Below are 22,715 nucleotides of genomic sequence, written 5' to 3'. Positions count from 1 at the left end.
GGAACCTTTACAGACCCATTGATTTTCATTTCCACTCTGAAAAATTAGGCATTCACAGGATAAAGAAGTAAGTGTCGGCCATTCCAGGCCCCAAAAATTAGCCCACATGCGTTTACCTGACAGCTAAGAAACGTAGTATTCTGTGGCTGAAAGTACATTAGGCATTCACATGATACAGAAGTAAGTGTCGGCCTTAAAAGGCCCCAAAAATTAGCCCACATGGGTTTAACTGACAGCAAAGAACTTAGTATTTGATGGCTAGAGGTACATTAGGCATTCACACAGTACACAGAAGTGTCGGCCTGTATAGGCTCCAAAAATTTGCTCACATGGGCTGAACTGACAGCAAAGAACTTAGTTTTGGATGGCTAGAGGTACCATAGGCATTCACAGTATACAGAAGTAAGCGTCGGCCTGTATAGGCTCCAAAAATTAGCTCACATGGGTTTAACTGACAGCAAAGAACGTAGTATATGATGGCTAGAGGTAGATTAGGCATTCACACAGTATACAGAAGTAAGTGTCGGCCTGTATAGGCTCCAAAAATTAGCTCACATGGTTTGAACTGACAGCAAAGAACTTAGTATTTGATGGCTAGAGGTACAGTAGGCATTCACAGTATACAGAAGTGTCGGCCTGTATAGGCTCCAAAAATGAGCTCACATGGGTTTAACTGACAGCAAAGAACTTAGTTTTTGATGGCTGGAGGTACAGTAGGCGTTCACAGTATACAGAAGTGTCGGCCTGTATAGGCTCCAAAAAATTAGCCCACATGGTTTGAACTGACAGCAAAGAACTTAGTATTTGATGGCTAGAGGTACATTAGGCGTTCCAGTATACAGAAGTAAGTGTCAGCCTGTATAGGCTCCAAAAAATTAGCTCACATGGTTTGAACTGACAGCAAAGAACTTAGCAGGGTTCATACGGTCATGAAAATCCTGGAAAAGTCATGGGATTTTGACATGGCACTTTCCAGGCCTGGAAAAGTTATGGAAAATGAGCAAACCCCACTAAGTTTTGGAAAAGTCATGGAATATTGTGCAACTATTTAATTTAGAAAATATGTCTCTGGGCCCCCTGTATTCCGTGGGAGCGGGGGACAGTAAGTGGACTATTTTCTCTGTTTCGGGTTTAGACGGATTAATCAGCCGCAGCGCGCTGCACAGCTGAAGCCTGGTCACTGGCCTCTTCAATAGGAATAGACCGCGACAGGCTGGGAACTCTGCGGCGGATTGATCCGCCTAAACCTGTAACCAAGAAATAGTGCACTTACTGTCCCCGCTCCCAGGGGCGTACCAGCGGGGAGGGGGGCGCACGCACTGGGGGGTGTCAGTCCGGTGTCCGCCGGGCCGCCCGCATCGCCGCACTGGGGGGGGTGTCAGGTCGGTGTCCGCTGGGCCGCCGCATCGCCACACTGGGGGGGGGTGTCAGGCCGGTGTCCACCGGCCGCCCGCATCTCCGCACTGGGGGGGCTGTCAGGCCGGTGTCCGCCGGGCCGCCCGCATCACCGTGTCAAGAAGGCAGCGGCAGGAAGAAGGTCAGTGAGAGTATCTGAGCAACCTTGTTTTGTGTGCTGGATAGGAGGGGGATGGGATGGGGCAGCTGCAAATAGATGAATTGAACTTTCCATATTCCTCATGCTGTTACTGAATGCTTGTTACTCCTCCTCTCAGCGGCTGCAGGAGGAATATGGAAAGCTTAATTCATCTATATGCAGCTGCCCCATTCCCCTCCTATACAACTTCCTTTGCTGGCCCCCCTCAGTGCTTTTTAGCCCCCCCTCAGTGCTAATAACCCCCCCAGTGCTATTACCCCCCCCCCCTCAGTGCCCTTTAGCCCCCCCGGTGTTCTTTAGCCCCCCCGTGCTCTTAAACTCCCCCGGTGCTCTTCAGCTCCCCACAGTGCTTTTCATCCCCCCATGCTCTCTGGCTCCCCCAGTGCTCTCCACCCCCTGTGCTCCATGGCTCCCCCTCAGTGATTTCCAGTTCCCCCAGACAGTGCTCTCCATTTTCCCCCCTCCCCCTGTGCTCTCCAACCCCCCTGCAATGCTTTCCAAACCCCCCCCTTAATTCTCTCCAGTCCCCCCCCCCCCTCCGTGCCATTCAGCTCCTCCAGTGCTCTCTGCTTCCCCTGTGCTCTCTGTCCGCCCTAGTGCTCTTCTATCATGTCCGCAGTCTCTGACCTTCTCTTGTATCATGTCTGCAGTCTCTGACCATCTCTTGTATCATGTCCGTAGTCTCTGACCATCTCTTGTATCATGTCCGCAGTCTCTGACCATCTCTTGTATCATGTCCGCAGTCTCTGACCATCTCCTGTATCATGTCTGCAGTGTCTGACCATCTCTTCTACCATGTCTGCAGTCTCTGACCATCTCTTCTACCATGTCTGCAGTCTCTGACCATCTCTTCTACCATGTCTGCAGTCTCTGACCATCTCTTCTACCATGTCCGCAACCTCTGACCATCTCCTGTACCATGTCCGCAACCTCTGACCATCTCCTGTACCATGTCTGCAACCTCTGACCATCTCCTGTACCATGTCTGCAACCTCTGACCATCTCCTGTACCATGTCTTCAGCCTTTGACCATCTCCTGTACCATGTCTGCAGCCTTTGACCATCTCCTGTACCATGTCTGCAGCCTTTGACCACCTCCTGTATCATGTCCACTGTCGGCCCCTGACCACCTCCTGTATCATGTCCACTGTCGCCCCTGACCACCTCCTGTATTATGTCCACAGCCCCACACTTTTTTTCCCAGGACTTGACCCCTGAGTATAGACAAGAGTAAGTGCCGCATTTGTGCATCTGTGCCATCCATACCAGTCCACCTGTACCTCCATCATGACTGTGGCTTGGGCCTAAAGAGTAAGCGCCGCATTTTTTGCATCTGACTGTGCCATCCATACCAGTACATATCCATACGGGTGCACCTCCATCATGACTGCCTGAACTGAAGCTTTATTATCAAGCAGGAGCGGCCATTAATCTTCTTTCTCCAGTTACAGTATATTGGTCAAATTACAAGTTAACTTTATAGGGGTAACACAGTTTCAGCTAAAGTTAGTGTGTAGCAATGCCAGGGAAATGCAGCTTTAAAATGTATGGCTTCATGATGAAAAGTATGAGAGGTGGCTGGAGAAAGATCAGGACCCGGGACGTGCTAAATGTACACTGTCATAAAACGTTTGACATTTCGAACATCGGAGAGGCAGCGCTGTCTAGCCACGCTAAAGGTGCAAAGCACCAGTCTGCAGCTGCGTGCTCGACAGCTTCCAATCCGATCGCTGGCTTTTTCACCCGTGCGCCTGAAGTGACACCGGCTCCCAGCTGCGGCAGCGGTTCTTCCATCTCATCCACTGTAAAACAAGGGACCATTTTGAGTCTCGCTGTAGCCATAAACGAAACCCTAACTGCAGAGGTACTGTACACTACAAAGATTGTCGGTTTTTTTTAGTAAAAATATGCTGGGTGTGACATGGATTTTCTTCTTATTTAACATGTATACATAGATTTTTCATGAAACTTTAGGTCATGAATATTTACGTGAAGTCATGGAAAAGTCATGGAATTTTACTGGTAAAAATGTGTATAAACCCTGACTTAGTATTTGATGGCTATAGGTACATTAGGCATTTACACAGTATACAGAAGTAAGTGTCGGCCTGTATAGGCTCCAAAAATTAGCTCACATGGGTTTAACTGAGAGCAAAGAACGTAGTATATGATGGCTAGAGGTACATTAGGCATTCACACAGTATACAGAAGTAAGTGTCGGCCTGTATGTGTAAAAAAATTAGCTCGCATGGTTTGAACTGACAGCAAAGAACTTAGTATTTGATGGCTAGAGATACAGTAGGCGTTCACAGTATACAGAAGTGTCGGCCTGTATAGGCTCCAACAATTAGCTCACATGGGTTTAACTGACAGCAAAGAATGTAGTATATGATGGCTAGAGGTACATTAGGCATTCACACAGTATACAGAAGTAAGTGTCGGCCTGTATAGGTCCAAAAATTAGCTCACATGGTTTGAACTGACAGGAAAGAACTTAGTATTTTTATGGCTAGAGGTACATTAGGCGTTCCAGTATACAGAAGTATGTGTCCGCCTGTATAGGCTCCAAAAAATTAGCTCACATGGTTTGAACTGACAGCAAAGAACTTAGTTTTTGATGGCTAGAGGTACATTAGAGGTAGAGCTAGAGGTTTGGACTGACAGCAAATATTTGATGGCTAGAGGTACATTATTTGATGGCTAGAGGTACATTAGGCATTCACACAGTATACAGAAGTAAGTGTCGGCCTGTATAGGCTCCAAAAATTAGCTCACATGGGTTTAACTGACAGTAAAGAACTTAGTATTTGATGGCTAGAGGTACATTAGGCATTCACACAGTATACAGAAGTAAGTGTCGGCCTGTAAAAGCTCCAAAAATTAGCTCACATGGGTTTAACTGACAGCAAAGAACTTAGTATTTGATGGCTAGAGATACATTAGGCGTTCCAGTATACAGAAGTAAGTGCCGGCCTGTAAAGGCTCCAAAAAATTAGCTCACATGGTTTGAACTGACAGCAAAGAACTTCGTTTTTAATGGCTAGAGGTACAGTAGGCATTCACAGTATACAGAAGTGTCGGCCTGTATAGGCTCCAAAAATTAGCTCGCATGGTTTGAACTGACAGCAAAGAACTTAGTATTTGATGGCTAGAGGTACAGTAGGCGTTCACAGTATACAGAAAAAAGTGTCGGCCTGTATGGGCTCCAAAAATTAGCTCACATGGGTTTAACTGACAGCAAAGAATGTAGTATTTGATGGCTAGAGGTACATTAGGCATTTACACAGTATACAGAAGTAAGTGTCGGCCTGTATAGGCTCCAAAAATTAGCTCACATGGTTTGAACTGACAGCAAAAAAAATAGTATTTGATGGCTAGAGGTACAGTAGGCATTCACAGTATACAGAAGTGTCGGCCTGTATAGGCTCCAAAAATTAGCTCACATGGGTTGAACTGACAGCAAAGAACGTAGTATATGATGGCTAGAGGTACATTAGGCATTCACATAGTATACAGAAGTTAATGTCGGCCTGTATAGGCCCCAAAAACTAGCCATTCAATGGACATGAAATGCCTTTTATGCCGCTGTATTTAGCGAAGACAAGGGCCAGGAATTGTTGTGGGTGGATGGCGGTCTGGCAGATATTTGTGGCCTGTGATGAGGAATTTCAATGAAACATGGTCTACTGGTGGTCACATGTGTTGAATTCCTCAGAGATCCATGCATCATTCATTTTTATAAATGTGAGGTAGTCTACACAGTCATGAGCTAGGCGAGTGCGCTTATCGGTCACGATCCCCCCTGCTGCGCTGAACGACCTTTCGGACAGGACACTGGACGGGGGCAAGCCAACAGTTCCATTGCAAATTGTGCAAGCTCTGGCCAGAGGTCAAGCCTGCCCACCCAGTAGTCCCAGGGGTTCATCACTCTTCAGAGCGTCCACATCGGCTGTTAACCCGATGTAGTTGGACACCTGTCGGACACCTTTTTTTACGCTCCAAAATTTGAGCCAGAGAAGCCTGCCTTTTTCCAGAACAACGTGATTATGGCATCATGGAAGGTGGAGTGTTGGAAAAAAAAAAACAACTGGTTACTGTCCACACCTGTAACTGGTCTCTGCCGCAAGGAGCATTGGAAGGGCAATGCATATAAAAAGACAAAAAGATTTCCAAGCTCTCCTTACCGACCAATCTGCGACCAACCGAATTGACCTGTCCAACAGTACGTGTTAAAAACAGGGGTTTAGTTGCACACATTTGCAAATACATGCGTAAGCCACAGAGCCCCGTCAAGGCACCCCATTATCTGTGGCCCTAACTCTAAATTCTGTGAGTCTCCAACAATGGAAGCACATGCATTTAATGGACAGGTGTAGGACAGATATACCTAAAGGGGGCCCACCCCTTCTTAAAGGCACAGGGGCACAATGAACACCCAGCCTATAGCACAATGGCAGCAAAGATGTCAGTGCGTTGCCTGGTCAATATAATCTATAACAAAAACAACAGGGTACTGTCCACATCTGTAACTGGTCTCTGCAGCAAGGAGCATTGGAAGGGCAATGCATATAACAAGACAAAAAGATTTCCAAGCTCTCCTTACCGACCAATCTGCGACCAACCGAATTGACCTGTCCAACAGTACGTGGACAGGTGGAGTACGTGGAGTGTTGGACAACTGTGAGGAGACAGGAGAAGGAGAAGAGGCTGGACGGTGAGAGCATGAGGTGTGGCTTTGTGGGTTCTGATGGTGTTTCTCCCATTGGGCTTGGTGATGGGATATCAGGTGCCTTCTTAAGGCGGTTGTCCCTAGGTGAGTGTTGGGCTTACCGCGACTTATGCGTTGACTGCAAAGGCTGTAGATGGCAACACTGGTGTCAGCAACGGACACATTAAAAAAAGCCCACACTGCGGAGCCATGTGCCGGCGTCCTGGCAGCGTCAGATGTGACTGTACATGGTTGATGACTCGCTCCTGATACATTTGCAGTCTGCTTTGTACCTCTTGTGCAATGCAAGTTCTGCCTGCCTCTCCTCCATATCTTCCGGTCCGCCAGTTCTACAAATAATTGGCCAGTAAAGCCCCGTACACACGTACCGATCGTCGGCCGAACAATCGGCCGTCTTTTGTCTGAGGGCTGTCTTGTCTGTTGAAAACTGCAAAAGACTGCACATGAATTTTGTCGGCCAACAACAGCCGACTGCAGAAGTGATGTCATGTGATGGTTAACTTTCCTTGTCTTTGTTCTTTTCTGAGCATGCCCAGTCTTGCAAATCTGCTGTCTGTCGGCCAAAATCTGTACTGACTGGCGAACAATCGGCCGTTCTGGTGTTGGCCAACAAAAATTTTAATGCTTGCACGACAGATTCTGTTCGGCCGAAGAAGCGCTGTCGGCTGTCGGAAGCATCATACTAACAAGCCTACAATCGGCCGATCGGTCGTCGGCCGAATATTTACGGCTGACAATCGGTACGTGTGTACGGGGCTTAACTGTTGTCACAGTGTGTAGCACTGTTTACAAAGCAAGAGGCCATATTTTTGCAGGACTAAAATACAATCTTAGAAAATTATACTGTTAAATAACACCCCACTTCAAGTGCACCAGACTTCACTCAGCAAACGAGGCAATATCTTTGCATGACACAAATACACTTGTAAAAGTTTACTCAGATAACACCCCACTTCAATATGTGGTATTGGGGGGCCACTGGTCTATCACACCAGTTCAAAAAATTGGCCAGTGAGTTTGGCGCTGTGTGTACCAGACTTCACATAGCAAACGAGGCAATATTGTTGCAGGACACAAATAAAAATGTAAAAGTATACTCAGATAACACCCCACTTCAGTATGTGGTATTGGGGGGGCAATTGGTCTATCACACCAGTTATAATACATTATTAGTGCTTTTGTGTGTAGTGTTGCTGCAGAAATGCTCAGTCTCACCACCACACCTGTCACAGTGCTGCACAGTACACAATAATACTACTAATCCACTATAATATGCTTTCTACAAAGTATATTATACTGTGGATTACCCCCCACCCCCTTTTTAGTTCACTGCACAGCAATACCAAAAAAATTGCAGCCCTTTAAATGACTTTTGTGGACATTAACAGAGCGATTTGTGTCACTGCTGACGATCTCTAACTGCCCCAACAGCAACCACAGAATACCTGCCCCTATACTAATAGACCTATACCGACATTGCAGCACTTTAAATGACTTTTGTAAACATTAACAGAGCAATGTGTGTCACTGCAGATAACGATCTCTAACTGTCCCTACAGCACAGACTGGATAACCTGTCCCTATACTGAAGAGAGACTGGACCTATACCAATATACCAGCCCTGAAAAGGACTTTTGTGGACATTAACAGAGCGTTTTGTGTCACTGCAGCCGATCTCTAACTGCCCCTAAAGCAACCACTGGATACCTCTCCCTAAACTCAAAAGATACTAGTAGACCTATTGCGAAAAGAAAGGGAGTATGGGACTTTAAATGAGTGCAACTAGACATATACGTTTTTCATGTAAATATCATAAACCCTCAAAGGGAACCTATAGAGAGCTGACATATAATCAGATGTACAATTTATAATAAACCATATTTATTAACAATTCATAAATTACATATACAATTAATATAAATTAGACTAAATACACTTGTAACATATCCAATAAAAATCTGTAAAAATATAGTGGATTACATATGACACCATATTCTCTATAGGTACAGTCTAGTAATATATAGGACTTGATTAGAATATCTGAGTAAATGTAGGCTCGACGTGTTTCGTGGACCTCCGTCCATTTATCAGGAGCTTAGAGGTGGGTAGGGTATCTAAAAATAACAGATCTAAATTATAACCTAATGTAAATAAGTAGAAGGGGGGGGGGGAAGTAATAAAAAAAGAAGAAATAAATGGAATAGACACTACCTGAAATAGTGTCATGTATCCAAAAATATTCCAGTCCTGGGGAGAAGGAACAGGGGTCGATCCGAGAAATGCCTGACCCGGGGCTGAGGCATGGACGGCATCCGACACATAGGGGGGGAGAAGCAGCAAGAAAGTGGAAAACCGATATGTGGTATAACCCAGAAATTTGATGTAACTCTCGCAAAGAATGGTATAGCAGACGTACTGGGATCAATGAGATCTGGAAATATATAATGCTTAATTTTATTTATATTCTTATTATCAAATAAGAAAGAGATTTAACATAAATTTGAAACCACGACCAGATTCGATAATATGTGGATAAAAGCCAGACAGCCTAGAAAAAGTGCCAAAAAGTGCAAACATCCAGGATCTAAACGGGTCATTAGGTGCCTCCAAATTGGGGACAGGTAAATAAGAAGAAGATTGGTGATGAGAAAAATAATACACCACAGGAAAAGTAATGAAAAAATGAAACATGAAAAAAAAATATTAAATAAAAAGAAATAAATCATACAGTGAAGTTTGAAAACAATGTTATACATGTATCCGTCCCAGAGTGAAACCTGCTCAAAAGAGGGTGCATAAAGTGAATTTGAAAAGTCAAACAAAGAGATACGAACCAAAGTTACCGCATCCAAAGTGTAGGAGAGTTGTACGGTGAGAGCTGATAGTGACAGAAACTAGAACTGTGACCAGGCTGCATATCCCGATGCGCAAAGATGAGTCCACGCCAACGCCATGCTTACGGCGTCGGAAATAAGTAGCCGGAAAACAAACCTTCCATATCCGGTCAGCTAGACCGGACATTGGTCGCACCAGACGCAGGTGGAACACTGTAACCATGGTAATGTGACGCCGTACTGCACCACATCCATGGTAGACATTGCATGGCGCCGATGGTTTTAGCATAACCCCGCCCCCCGCCTGGATGCTGCAGGGCAGAGACAGGCAAGGGGGAAGGGCGGTTATTCAGCCATCGCATCCCCAGGACAGGAAACTCTCCCTCATGAGCACAGCAGACCTCTCCCTACACTGGCAGAAAGCGGAATGTAAAATGGCCGACAGTTCCAGTCTATTTATAGGGTAGGGGGACTGTACATGTGCTGGAATGTTTCAATTGGCTGTCCCGTTCCACCTGACGGCTGTGTCATGGGTCAAAGTTCACCCCAATGTAAACTAATATGGCCGCCGCGGACAACGCCATGTGTTCGCAAATTTGGCGGGTAGCGAAAGAGCAAAATTTGCCGCGAACCGCAAGGCCATCTCTACTGGTAATAACCCAACAGCTGAGCAGCCTCTGTGCACTGTGTAGAAAGTTGCTAATAATCGCAGAAGCCCAGCCCTGACAACACACTCATGACAAACGGATTATACTACTTTTATTAGTGGGGGGGATGTATTTAGGGAGGATTGTAATATGTATGTCTTTATTTCTCTATCGTTCATTGTCGGATGCAGTTCTCTGATCCATATCAGTAGAGTTATACTGCCCCCTACAGGAGTAGGACACTAGGCAGAAAAAAGTTCTGGCTACGCCTATGGGCAGTCCCGGAGGGTACACCCTCTCTCTTCCTGCATAGGATGTCAGTTTTAATCTGCCTAGTCAGGAATAAGGACCTAGTTCCTTGCTGGGATCTTTGGTTCTGGCATAAAAAGTATTTTTGTATGTAGAATTTTTTTAAGCTAGCCTTTTTCCCCGGATTTTTTTTCTGTGAGAGCTTCAAGCAACTATGCCGGGCTGGGCGATGGGCTGTATTTCTTGATCCACTGGTCACCCCAGTCTGGCCAGCAAGCTCGTGCAGGCTTTAGTTCCACGCTGGGTCGGCCGCCACATAGTCCCACTGGACGGGGACTGGCCCCGTGAGTTCAACGTCTCGCCAGGACTCACACGACAGGGTCTAGGCTTATGTTGCAGCATTCCAATTTTGCCGACAGCCCCCCCCCACTTCAGTGGCGTGGGGTCCTGTCAGGAGATGGCGCCCGCCTGTGTTCCTGGTATGATGAGTAAACATTACCCCCCTTCCCTGGCAGATTTTGGGGTGGACATGGGCCCCCTTCCTGGGATAGTCGGACCCTCACACTCCTGGGTTTCCCTCTGTCCTGTTGTGACCCCCCCCCTGCACGTGGGAGACTGTTTGGGCCTACCTGGGGCTGGGACCTCGTTTTGCAGGCCGCATAGGGGGCCGGGTAGTGCGGCGCTCGATCGATCGTGTGGGGGGGGCCTCGTGAGGTTCCTACAGCTGGATGATGTTGGATGGGTATGCGGGGGGTCCCCCTGTGGGTCCTGATTACCGTGTTCCCGCACGGGGCCATCATTTTCCTGTAGTCTCGTCTGCTTCTGTGGTGGCTGCCATCTTGGTACACCCATGGATTTTTTGCTGTAAAGGCCGGTGGGAGTGCCTGGAAGCGTTCTTTTGGTGAGAGGAGCACCTCCCTTCACCCCAAGCAGATTTCTGGCTCACTTCCTTTCCTTGAGCCACCGCTGGGACCCTCCTAATCCAATTGCTTATATGGGGACATTTTTTGCAAATTTTGTTGGCAGCTTTCTCAGGTTCAGTATGGACCCCGCAGGCCATGGGCCTCCCTGCCAGGTCTGTTACCTCACGCCCTGTTTCCTCGAATAATAAGGATGACATTTTTACCTCCCCTGCCACGCATGATACAGGCGCTGGTAGATGCACTGGTTGTTTCGGTGCGTGACACCCTGCAATTTGGAGGATGCAGTAGTGGCTGCGCCTGGGGTGCAGGTAGCATCTGGCACTCACCTGCCATCCGGAGTGGCTTATTTTGCTAGCATGCTCATATAGGCTGGGTCAATATGATACATTCCCCTGGGGTGTCTAAGCCGCTGCTAGACGTTACCCTTTTGGGGAGTCTCTGGTACAATGGACTGTTCTGCCTTTGGTGGACGTACGGTCTCTAGGCTGAATAGGACTACCATTGTTACGGTGGAGGAATCCCACGTCTTTTTAGGACTTGGGGAATAGGGTGGCGCCGGCTGTGGCCCGCAATCTGTCCCCCTGGTGGGGTCTGCACTGGGAATAGTGTTCATGATTGCCCTTGCCATGCAGACTCTGCCTTATGGGCGGAGTTCTAACGCCGTGACTTGGGGAGGGGCAAGTCCCTCCTGCCCTGGGGGAGATGTTGGACCAGCGGGCACACTGCGATTTGTTTGCAATGCCGCGCTGGAAGTGGCTCCTTTTGTATGGGCCACCTGTCGGTCTCGGCGGTGGTTGTCCGGAGTATACTTGACTGGGGTGTTGGACTGCAGATCAAATTTCTGAGAAGGCCTTAATGGATCTCCCTTTTAAGGGGGATCGCCCGTTTGGCGCTGCCCTGGGTGACATTATATAAGGGTTTCAAGGGGGGGTAGAGTGCCTTTCTTCCACAGGCTAACAAGGATAAGGGCCTTTGTCGCAGATGGGGTCCCTCCTTTTTGGCTCACACACAGTTTCTTCATCCCTCGCGGACAGTCAATGTGGCGAAGCCTTTCAAGACTTCCTCGAGTGGTTCCAAACAACCCTGGTCTGGTGAACAGGAGATCGTTTTTTTTTTTCCAGACCTGCGGACAAGGCCTACTCGGCCTGAAGGTGTTTCCTCACCCATATATGGGGTGGGGGGAAGTCTTTGCCGATTCTTGGACCTGCAGCTGTGTTCAGGAGGTCATGCGGTGCAGTTGCAAGATCGAGTTTCGATCTGTTTTTGCCAGTAAGTTTTTCCCTTCCAATATACGGCTATCCCCGGCTCGCCTGCAGGGGCTCTATGGGGCAATTCAGGCTCTGGTTCAACAAGGCTGGACCTACTGGCCCTTGATGCGGATCAAGAATTCAAGATGGTATTGGTTCACGCAATGGTGGCTTCCCTACATCAGGGGATTCCTGGCCTCCTTAGACATTAAAAGATGCCTACTTTCACATCCCATTATGTGCAGGACACCAACTAGTTCTCTGTTTTTGCCGTAGGGAAGGACCTCCTATCAGTTTGTGGCGTTACCCCTTGGTCTTGCTTCTGCTCCTCAGGTCTTCACAAAGGTTGGCTCCGGTCCTGGCGCTGTTGCGGCAGCGGGGTGTATCGGTCCTGGGTTCCTGGCCAATTTGCTTCTGCGTGTGGAGTCCTCCTACGGTGCTGACGACGAATTTGGAAGCCTCTATGTTAACTCTGGAGGAGTTCGGGTGGGTTCTGAACCTTCAGAAGTCATCCCTGGTCCCTTCCATGAGACTGGACTATCTGGGCCTGACTTTGGACTCGTCCTCAGTCAGGGTGTTTCTCCCTCCGGGAATGAACTCTTGGAACTTTAGACTGCGGTTCAACTGTTACTGTCCCGCACGTGGTGGTCCCTTTGGACCTGCATACGAGTTCTGGGGCTGATGGTGTCGTCTTTCGGGATGGTCTCTTTCACTCAATCCCTCTCAGGGATCCCCCAGAAGGCAATCCTTCTCGAATAGGACTAGAATCCAAACTCTCTGGCCTTTCGGACCCGGCTGACCAGGAAGCCTTGATCTGGGATCCTTCCATCCCCTTTTTTGCTGGACAATTGTCACCGCGGATGCAAGCCTGTCTGGGTGGGGAGGGGTCCTCGGCAGGTTCTCTGATTCAGGAGTATGGTCCCTGGAGGATCCAGGTTACCGATTGATGTCCTGGAGCTGAGAGCGATCCGGCTTTGCCTAGTTCACTGAATCGGGCAGCTGTGCAGTGCACATTCAATCGTCTACGCCACGACTGTGGCTTATGTCATTCACCAAGGGGTCACCAAGGGTGTACTTGCGGCCTTGGAAGTGACAATTCTTCATGGGGCAGAGCGCCTTGTTCCAGCTCTCTCCGCTGTTCCCTTTCCAGGTGTGGAAACATTGGCAGGCGGATTGCCTCAGTCGACAGGCCTTGGATTCTGGGGAATGGTCCCTTCATCCGGAGGTGTTCCAGCAGTTGTGCCTTCGTTGGGGGCACTCCAGACGTGCACCTGTTGGTATCGCATCTGCACGATAGTGCAGAGGCTTGTGGCCCACTCCCGGGACCCTCTTGTGGGTGCAATGGCGGCACCAGGGTTTCTGTCATAGGCGAGAACATTCGCTAAGTTCATCATGACCCATGCTGAGAAGTTTAGCGTGGTCACCTGCACAAGGCTGACGCTGGCATTGTCGTGTGAGGGTGCTCACGGATGGGCCAAGGTCAGTATCAGCTGCTGCCTGCCTTTCCTCCTCTCAAGTTGCTGCCAAGAATTCTTCGCAGGATCGAGGCGGAAGGGATTCTGGTCATTCTTGTGGCTCCGGGCTGGCCTCGACGAGCTTGATACGCCGACCTGGTCAGGCTAGCCGCAGACGCTCCTTGGAGAATTCCTCTGAGGGAGGATTTCTTGTCTCCAGGGCCAATCTCCCATCAAACTTTATGGTCGCTGGCTTTGCCGGCTTGGCTGTTGAAAGCCGGTTGCTGAAGGACGGGATTGTTTGCTTCAGTGATTCCCACCCTCCTCTAAGCGTAGGAAGCGACTTGTTTTTTTTCATCATATGAGAAAGTCGTATTATGCGTGGTGTGAGTCTCCTTTGGCTCCCCCTCGCTCTTACTTGGTGGCCCGGATCTTGGCTTCCTTTAACAGGGAGTTGATCAAGAGTTGGCATTGAGTACTGTCCATGGTCAGGTTTCGGCGTTGGCAATTTTTTTCCAAAGGCCGCTGGCCACCCATTCCCTGGTGCGTAACTTCTTCCAGGTGGTGCAACACTTGGTACTTCCAGTGCGACCTCCGTCACAAACTGGGGACCTTGATTTGGTGCAGTCGGTTCTTCAAGAACCTCCGTTTGCGAGTATTCGAGGGTATCCCCTGCCTACCTTATTACAGAAGGTGGCATTCTTGGTTGCTGTCACTCCGCAGGACATTGTCCTGTTGTTCTCCCTATCTGTTGGTTCATGGAGGCATGTGGTACTTCGTTCGGTTCTGTCCTTCCCTCCGAAGGTGGTTTCTAGTATTTGCTGAACGAGGACATTGTATTACCATCTTGCGTCCTAAGCCCTCACAGCCTAAGGAATGTGCATTGCATACTCTGGATATAGTTTGGGCACTCAAGTTGTACTTGGCTATTACTGAGTCTTTTCATAAGTCAGGCTCGCTCTCTGTACTTACTGATGGCCCGTGAACGGGACTGCCTGCGTCTGCTGCTTCTATTTCCAGATGGATCAGACAGACAGGGGGTGCAGGCTTATTCAATTAAGAGTCAGGTCCTACCTTTCCCTGTTTCGGCGTGTTATACTTGGGCGCCTAGTGCTTCCTGGGCTTTTCGCCTTACAGGCATCTGTGCTCCAGGTTGTCAGATGGCTACCTTGTAGTCTGTTCACACCTTTACCAGATTTTGTACGGTGAATGTGCTGCCATCTGCAGATGCCTCTTTTGGCCGCAATGTCTTGCTGGTTGCTGTCTGGAGGGCTTTTGGTTTACTGTTTGTTTCAGGTGGGCCTTATCTTTTCTTCTGCTAAGTCCTATGTTGCCTGGTTGGCTATGTTTAGCCTTGGGGACTTGTTCTTTTCTGCTGTTCCCACCCCTCATTTTATGGAACTGCTTTGGAACGTCCCTACTGATATGGATCAGAGAACTGCATCCGTCAATGAATGATAGAGAAAACTGGATTTTTGACTTACCGTAAAATCCTTTTCTCTGAAGTTCATTGATGGATGCAGTACCTGCCCCTCTATTTTGAGTTGTGTTGGTGTTATTTTCTGACACTGCTTTGATACAAAACTGACATCCTATGCAGGAAGAGAGAGGCTATACCCCATGGGACTGCCGATAGGCGTAGCCAGAACTTTTTTCTGCCTAGTGTCCTACTCCTGTGGGGGGCAGTATAACCCTACTGATATGGATCAGAGAACTGCGTCCGTCATTGAACTTAAGAGAAAAGGATTTTACAGTAAGTCAAAAATCCATTTTTTTTGTTGTTTTTTTCAAATAAGAGGAAAAAATGTTATTTGCAGTAAATATCCGGATTTTTATTTTTCATAATGATCCCAATCTCAGATATTCATCCTAAAATGTGATCAGTAAAGTCTCCGGAGTACATGCAGATCAGAGGAATATGATGTGTCCTGACAAAGCCCAAAGACAAAGTTCATCTTTAATTTTAGGAGAGCTGGGACGCACCCAGGATAAATGATTCTTTGTGTGCAGAAACCTCACACAGTTCCCCCCACAGCTCCTCCTCCCAATGTCCCTCCAATCAGAGTCAGAATATCCTATGACATGACACTGAACAAACAGCTCCTCCTCCCAATATCCTTCCAATCAGAGTCAAAATATCCTATGACCCGACACTGACCACACAGCTCCTCCTTACAAATGTCCCTCCTATCAGGGTCAGAGAATCCTATGAAGCAGAGGTGTAACTAGAACCTTCAGGGCCCCAATGCAAGAAACCATGAAGGGCCCCCCTGAGCCCCAGCCAGGGCCCTTCCCACTTATCCCGGGGCTGGAGGGCAGCAGGACCTGGATAGGAGGGGCAGCTGGGTTGACACATAGAGAAACAAATCCCCTCCATTTTCCTTCTGCAGCCACTGAATGCCTATGGAAGGGAGAGGAGGAGAACTTGGCCTTTAGCAGCTGCAGGAAAAAAATGGAGGGGGTTTGTTCCTCTATATGCCGCCCCCCCCCCTTATCCAGGTGTACAGGGGAAACACATGGGCCATTGCAATTGCGACCCCTTTAGTTATACCCTTGGGATGAGTGGCAGCGGTGGTGGTTGGATGAGGATGGGATCAGTGGCAGCAGTGGTGGTTGGATGAGGATGGGATCAGTGGCAGCGGTGGTGGTGGGGGGATGGGATGATTGGCAGCTGTGGTTGGGGGGGGGGTGGAATGGGATAAGTGGCAGTGGTGGTGGGATTGGATGAGAGGCAGCAATGGTTGAGGGGATGGGATGAGTGGCAGCAGTGGGGGGATGGGATGGAATTAAATAAGTGGTGGTGGTTGGGGGGGAATGGGATGGGATCAGTGGCAGCAGTGGTGGTAAGGGGTGGGATGAGTGGCAGCGGTAAGGTGGAGATGGGAGCAATGGTGGTGGGGGGATGGGATGAGTGCCAGTGGTGAGGGGGGCATGGGATCAGTGGCCAGGGTGGTGGTTGGGGGGGATGGAATGGGATAAGTGGTAGCAGTGGTGGGGGGATGGATTCGGTGGCAGCAAAGGTGCTGATGTGGGGGGATCAGTGGCAGCAGTGGTGCTGGTGTGGGTGTGTGTGTGGGGGGGGGGGGGTGGGAATCAGTGGCAGGGCTGATATTGAGGGATGGGACTCCCTTGCAGATCACTCAGTCCCTCCTCCTTGTTAGGTCTCAGTGTATCTTCGGCTTTCTTCCTGTGTCTCCAGTAACTCCTATCCCATCATGGGGTCTCCTCACACGGTGGAGAGCTCCTCCCCCTTCGCTCTACTGGCCCAGCCCGGGTAAGCTGATTTTCTCTTTCAGTCTCCCAACATTGTATCTCCCTACCCTACTGAACTCAATGGTCGGGCAGAGAGGATGGGCAGGGCCCGTGTGCCTGTGAGTACCCGTGACTGCGGGTAGAGAGGATGGGCGGGGCGGGGACTGTGTGCATGTGAGAGTGCACGTTAATGACAAGTGTACTATCTCCCGAGCAGCGACGGGCCACCCTACAGTGGTGAAACTCCAGGATCCCTTCGCAAGTAGGACTGCTGCAACCCTGATAATTCCCCCACTGCTATGACATGACACTGACCACACAGCTCTTCCTCCCACTGTCCCTCCAATCAGAGTCAAAGAATCCTATGACATCACACTGACCTCACAGCTCCTCCTTCCAACATCCCTCCAATCAGACTCAGAGAATCCTATGACATCACACTGACCTCACAGCTCCTCCTTCCAATATCCCTCTATCCGACTCTTTTTTTCTGATGCTCTTAGGATGTGGGCTGAACCCCAGGCCTCCTTACTTTCAAAGTAGGGCTCTTGGACCTGCATTGTATGTAATATCATAAACCTCAGCATGAAGTGGGGTTTAAATAAAGAGACCTGACCAGTGAGGTGAGGAGGATTCTGGGAATGTCATTTGATTTGATTTTACTATTTGTGTTCAAATCTAGAGTTTTCCTCCTGTGAAGTCTGGAGATCATATGACCATCACATTGCCTCCACCTCCCTAAAAAGAAGATTTGAGAAGTCACCAGAGAGATCATTGAGTTGCTGACAGGAGAGGTGAGCGGTGCTGGGAATGATGTCGTGATGGAGAATCAGCTGCCCCTCACATCACCGGGTAAGAGGAGACTTTATTAAACAAGCAAAAAATTTGGGGGAGCATACCCATGTATTTCTAAAGCTGGTGCAGCTATGAACCAAAAGACATGTATATTAAAAAAGAATAGCGCACACATGCAAAAGAAATTACTACCAAATTTGAAGACAATCCATAAATAAAAATGGGGATTTGGTCCCACCATATGGCCATATAGTGCTCAAGCCCACCACTACATCACGTAGTGGTGGGCTTGAGCACTATATGGCCATATGGTGGGACCAAATCCCCATTTTTATTTATGGATTGTCTTCAAATTTGGTAGTAATTTCTTTTGCATGTGTGCGCTATTCTTTTTTAATATACATGTCTTTTGGTTCATAGCTGCACCAGCTTTAGAAATACATGGGTATGCTCCCCCAAATTTTTTGCTTGTTTATTATGTATTCGGTCTGACCAGACTACCGAGGTTGAGCAACCCACCCCACCCCCCACACACACCTGTTACTCAATCGGTGTACACTATCAAGTGGATATAGGAGGAGTCCCCTGTAGTGCATTTGCACATCTTTCCCAGCAAGGAGTATTATCTCCAAGGGTTAGAAAGGCTGGATTCATCTCTTTTTCATGGATAGTGTAGGACCCACTGATAATGGGGTACTTTGACGTAGTGGTGGGCTTGAGCACTATATGGCCATATGGTGGGACCAAATCCCCATTTTTATTTATGGATTGTCTTGAAATTTGGTAGTAATTTCTTTTGCATGTGTGCGCTATTCTTTTTTTAAATATATAAGAGGAGACTTTATTGTAAAGGAGAGAGCAGTACGGAGGCTCCACCTAGATTCCTCATCATCTGATAAATACATAGAAACAATGTATTCAGTCAGTGTGTGTGTTTCCTACAGATGGATCCAGTAATGGGAACCCAACAGAGAGATGTCCCCATCCTCTGTATTCCTGGGATGTCACACAGGAAGGTCACACCATCCCTCACCTTCATCAGGTAGATGAGGAACAATCACTGATAGTATCATTAGGATCTGTACATTATCTGCATTGTTACCATTGATGTCATTTTTATTATATATTCAGAGTGGAAACCTGAGAGATTCTAAAGTTGAGGTTAAAGAAGAGATAAAAGAGGAGGATGATGAGGATGGGGTGACGAAGGAGTCAGAGTTTCTAAAGGAACGCAAAGATCTCTATCAGGACACCATGGTGGAGTCATCCAGCTACAGAAACCCACCAGAGAGATGTCCCCATCCTCTGTATTCCCGGGATTCCACACAGGAAGGTCACACCATCCCTCAATGTTACAAGGTTGGTGGATTAGAGCATCTAGAACATGGACTTCTGGAGTGGATGTATTTTTATATATATATATATATATATATATATATATATATATATATATATATATATATATATATAATATCACAATAATAAGGCTTATATCTTACAGATGATATTCCCTCTCATTTTCTGGGTTTAGAGTGGAGATCCAATCGATATAGAATTTGAGATTAAAGCAGAAGAAGAAGAGAGGTATGTGAGAGATGATCAGCAGTCTATGGAGGAGGATGGAATAACGGGGACATTTATAGAGGAGGAAACTCCTACAGAGATCAGCACAGGTGGGTCATTAACACTAAATACATTCTTCCACCCATACTGTTCACTGATTGGTCCAGAGTAGGGCAGGGACTGGGTGATATCAGCCTGTAATCCCCTGGTCACTTTCCTGAGCTGTGTTCCCCGTCCTGTATTCCTGTATTTCTCTCGGATAATCTTCCTTCTCTGTGCTGCAGACACAATTTATATCTCTAGACTGGATTTATGGAGATTCTGGGATTCAGCTGGCAGCAAAATGTTGATATTTACCATAGATGTTGCTTGACCTAGACACCTGGGGTATGTACCTTGGGTCTTCTGCCCCATGCCCGGGTCTAGCAAGATCTCTGACAGAACAATTCTCCCGGGGGTTACTTGCTCTGTTATTTGCTGGCTGTGCCGGGTGGAGGGATATGTCTTTATAGTCTCACACCCAAGTCACTGAGTGCAGTCTCAGGAGATGGGAGGCAGCAGTGTGGGACCTCTGCAACTGATTACTGAACACAAATATTTTAACTGCTGACCCCTGCACTATATACTCTATATTGTACATTACATACTCCTGACCCCTGCACTATATACTCTATGTTGTACATTACATACTCCTGACCCCTGCACTATATACTCTATGTTGCACATTACATAGTCCTGACTTCTGCTCTCTCCCCTCTACTCACTGCTATATATACAGTACACATAATATGGATTCTCTTTTGTTACACCCATTTCCTACCAGCTGGACATTTTATATCTGATGATTTGATTGGAGGACAGACTTTTACATGGTGATAATAATGTGATAACATCCTCCAACTTTGGAACCTTAAACAAAAAGTGATAATGAGGGAGGAGTCAGTAACCCAATGATGGCGGTCTTCAGGATCAGTCCAGTCTTTATCTTGGTTGTTCTCCCCCATCCTCACTCTCTGACCTCTGGTGGGGCTCAGCCCCGCTGTTATTCATGACTAAATCATGGACTAAATAAGGAAGTGCAGTACTTCTTGTGTTGGGAAGATGGCAAGGAGTGATAGAGGGGGGAGTGGACACGTCCTATCACTGTCAATACTATAAAAGACAGTTCTCATTGTTTCCTCACTCTCTAAGATCCATGAATAAAGAAATGAACTGGTAGGAGATCAGAGGACCCATTTACTAATTACCTTGAGGGGGGAATTGTAAGATCCTCAGAGACAAAGCTGCCTGATGTGGGTGGAGTCCTGGTTTAGGGAAACCAATCTGCTCATGTCTAGTAATTATCTTTGTATTTCTATTTTAGTAGATGGACGGGAGATGAGAAAAACCTCAGAGGATTGTCTCACTTTGTCTCCAGACTGTAAAGTAGAAGATGAGGACATCACACAGTATAGTCCAGGAGAAAACTTGGCTGCCTCAAATGTCCATCCGGCAACACACAGTGTAGATGGACCATCGTATTCCTCTTATCCTGAGGAACCTCAGACTGTGAGGGACGGTACCATCCTTAGAACAGATAAGAGGTTCTCCAGTACTGAGTACAAGAAGTTTTTCTGTTCTAAATTCAAACTTAATAGGCATAAGATATCTCACACCGGTGAGAAGCTGTATTCCTGTCTAGAGTGCGGGAAATGTTTTTCAGAGAAGTCCAATCTTTCCAAGCATCAGAGATCGCACACTGGTGAGAAGCCATATTGCTGTCCTGAGTGCGGGAAATGTTTTTCATGGGAGTCTGATCTTTCCAAACATCAGAGATCGCACACTGGTGAGAAGCCCTATTCCTGTCCTGAATGCGGGAAGTGTTTTTCAGAGACGTCCACTCTTTCCAGGCATCAGAGATTGCACACTGGTGAGAAGCCGTATTTCTGTTCTGAGTGCGGAAAATGTTTTACACAGAAGTCTCATCTTTCCAGACATCAGAGATTGCACACTGGTGAGAAGCCGTATTCCTGTCCTGAGTGCGGAAAATGTTTTACACAGAAGTCTCATCTTTCCAGACATCAGGGATCGCACACTGGTGAGAATCCGTATTCCTGTCCTGAATGCGGGAAATGTTTTTCAGAGAAGTCCACTCTTTGCCCACATCAGAGATCGCACACGGGTGAGAAGCCATATTCCTGTCCTGAGTGTGGGAAATGTTTTACACTGAAGTCTCATCTTTCCAGACATCAGGGATCGCACACTGGTGAGAAGCCGCATTCCTGTCCTGAGTGTGGGAAAGGTTTTTCACGCAAGTCATATCTTTCCACACATCAGAGATTGCACACTGGTGAGAAGCCATATTCCTGTCCTGAGTGCAGGAAATGTTTTGCACAGAAGTCCACTCTTAACACACATCAGAGATCTCACACGGGGGAGAAGCCACTTTCCTGTCCGGAGTGAGGGAATTGTTCCTCACTGAAGTCCTGTCTTCCTGTACATCAGGGGTCCCACACAACCCTGGAGGTGTATTAGTGCCTTGAGTGCGGGAAATATCTTCTATATGAATGTTGGTGGACATGTGGGGAAGAAGCACACCCTGATATACACCTCAGATATACTCCATGGCTGATCTTCATCATGTAAGAAACACTTCATAAGGAGATCAGAGATCACCAGAGACATGGATGAAGTGTTGTCCCGTGTTGGCCATTGATAGCAGGAGAAAAATAAAAATGGAGTCATTACCTTTCATTGGCTGAGTACATTTTGTGCAGGAAGATTTCACAAACACTTACAGATCTGGTTGTTATAAATGTGTTGATGAAATGTGACCCACATTCCCCCAGTCATGGTGAATTGGGATTTCCTATAATGGTCAGTTCCATCTAGTGGCCATAATGTGCTTTCCTGACAGATGTCCATGGCAGCATACGTTTGGGTAGCCCCGCCCTCGTTCCTCCCCCATAAGACCCCACCCCCATAAATGTTCAGGATAAGCCAAAGACTGCGTTCCTTTTTTGTCCTCCTCACTTATAGCACCATTTTTGTATGAAGTTTTCCTACCTATTGGAAGTATTGGTGGGCAGGTCTGGTGCTGGGCAGCTGTGCGGGATGTCAGGAGCTTCCTTTGGTATCCAGAAGTCTTCCAGGATGTCCCGAGTGGTCATTGAGTCCCAAGCTATCAGCAGGGTGGTGTTATGGCACACATATGTAGAGGATCCATGCCTGGAGAGTTGGCCCTGCCATCGGCGGCTATTTGCATTGGCTGGGAGCCCAGCTGTTAGCGGGTGGCCATTAAGTGTTAGACATGTGAAATTTGTTTCGGTGCGAATACAAATTCCAACAAATTTTTGGTTATTCCTAGATTTGGATGTATCCAAATCTCCTAATGAAATTGTAATGAATTTCATTGAGATCTGTTAAAAATTTGTTTAGTTTATTCATTTTCTAACGAATTCCAACTTTTCGGAGCGATTCAAATTCGT

The 22,715-nt window shown here is 47.5% G+C and overlaps 1 protein-coding gene and 1 pseudogene across 2 annotated transcripts in view; both read left to right on the top strand.

The window, feature by feature from the left end:
- The window catches only part of LOC309549955 (gastrula zinc finger protein XlCGF66.1-like), a gene marked incomplete at its 3' end in the record, with an annotated part of 263,031 nt that overhangs the window by 17,515 nt on the left and 222,801 nt on the right, over window positions 1–22,715 (top strand). The window lies entirely within an intron of this gene.
- LOC309549957 overlaps window positions 1–22,715 on the top strand; it is an 84,738-nt pseudogene that overhangs the window by 15,968 nt on the left and 46,055 nt on the right. The window contains exon 4 of the transcript in view: window positions 20,914–21,498. The product of the transcript in view is annotated as an uncharacterized misc_RNA (transcript). The remainder of the gene's footprint in view (window positions 1–20,913; window positions 21,499–22,715) is intronic.

The sequence above is a fragment of the Pelophylax lessonae genome, assembly GCF_965119305.1.
Source record: "Pelophylax lessonae genome assembly, chromosome: 3".
In the NCBI taxonomy this organism is placed as follows: Eukaryota; Metazoa; Chordata; class Amphibia; order Anura; family Ranidae; genus Pelophylax; species Pelophylax lessonae.
This window is presented reverse-complemented; position numbering and strand designations above follow the sequence as displayed.